This window comes from Abrus precatorius, unplaced genomic scaffold (assembly GCF_003935025.1).
Source record: "Abrus precatorius isolate BTA unplaced genomic scaffold, Abrus_2018 Scaffold2, whole genome shotgun sequence".
Lineage (NCBI taxonomy): Eukaryota > Viridiplantae > Streptophyta > Magnoliopsida > Fabales > Fabaceae > Abrus > Abrus precatorius.
Genome location: NW_020874362.1, coordinates 11,601,028 through 11,602,123, shown reverse-complemented (window position 1 = coordinate 11,602,123; position 1,096 = coordinate 11,601,028).

Sequence of the window (1,096 nt, the reverse complement as noted above, 5' to 3'; positions counted from 1 at the left end):
GAAAAGAATAAACTTAGATAGTGAAAATAAGATGAATATTCCAAATAGGCTAAATAATATATGTTAGTTTTTGGTTAATTTACATTGATTTAGATAGTTTATTTTACATGTTTTGATCATTTGAATAATGTGGCAGGAATCCCCAAGCTTATTTTGAAGAATTATTGGATTTTGAGGAATTTGAGGTGAAAGTAACTACTTTCAAAATTGATAGTGACAACTACAGCAAGCCATTTCCAGCAAAGGGACCAAAGTGATCACTTTCAAAGCTTAAAGTGACAACTACAGCAGCCCAGAATCCACTAAACTTACGCGTGATTACTATGAATATTCATAGTAGTCACTCCAGAGCATGCAGAATTGTAGGTGCTGCGCGTAGTTACTATCAAAATTCATAGTGACAACTCTAAAGAGTCCAAAATGTCCCAGTGCTGCGCATGGTTACTATGAATATTCATAGTAATCACTCTAGAGAGGAAAAATCCAACTGATGCTACGCGTGTTTACTATGAAAGAATGAATGTAACTACTTTGGGCAGCGCCAACTTTAGTATAAATAGATTTTTACCAAATTAGGGTAGGGAGTTCTTACACTTTTTGAACCTTTTCTCTTTGTTACTCAATTTAGGACATTTTCCAAAGCTTAGGGCAACCTTGGGTGACAGCCAAGGGTCCAACCTAGGGTTTGGTTTCTCATTTCTCTTGCTTTTACATTAATGTTAATGAGTTTTCTGCATTTCCCAACTGCGTTTTTGACCCCCATTTCCATAGAGGGCTAAATTTTGTGTAATCCTTAGTAAATTCGCATGGATTCTTGATTTCCTTGATTTTAATGATAATATAATTTCTTTCTTCTCATGAATTACTTCTTCCTTGTCTCTTGAATTGAATTAATGGTGAATGAGGGGGGTATTGATCAATTAACCCTAATTTCATTTTAAAGAGATTCTAAACTAGGGATTGCTTAATCCTAGGTTTAATTCTAAGGTTGCGTAACTTTGGGATAAGAGATTATAGCCTAGCAAATTGCGTAATTTCGTTAAGATAATAAGGTTGATTTTCACTTGTTAAATTAACTTAATTCATAGGAGAAAGG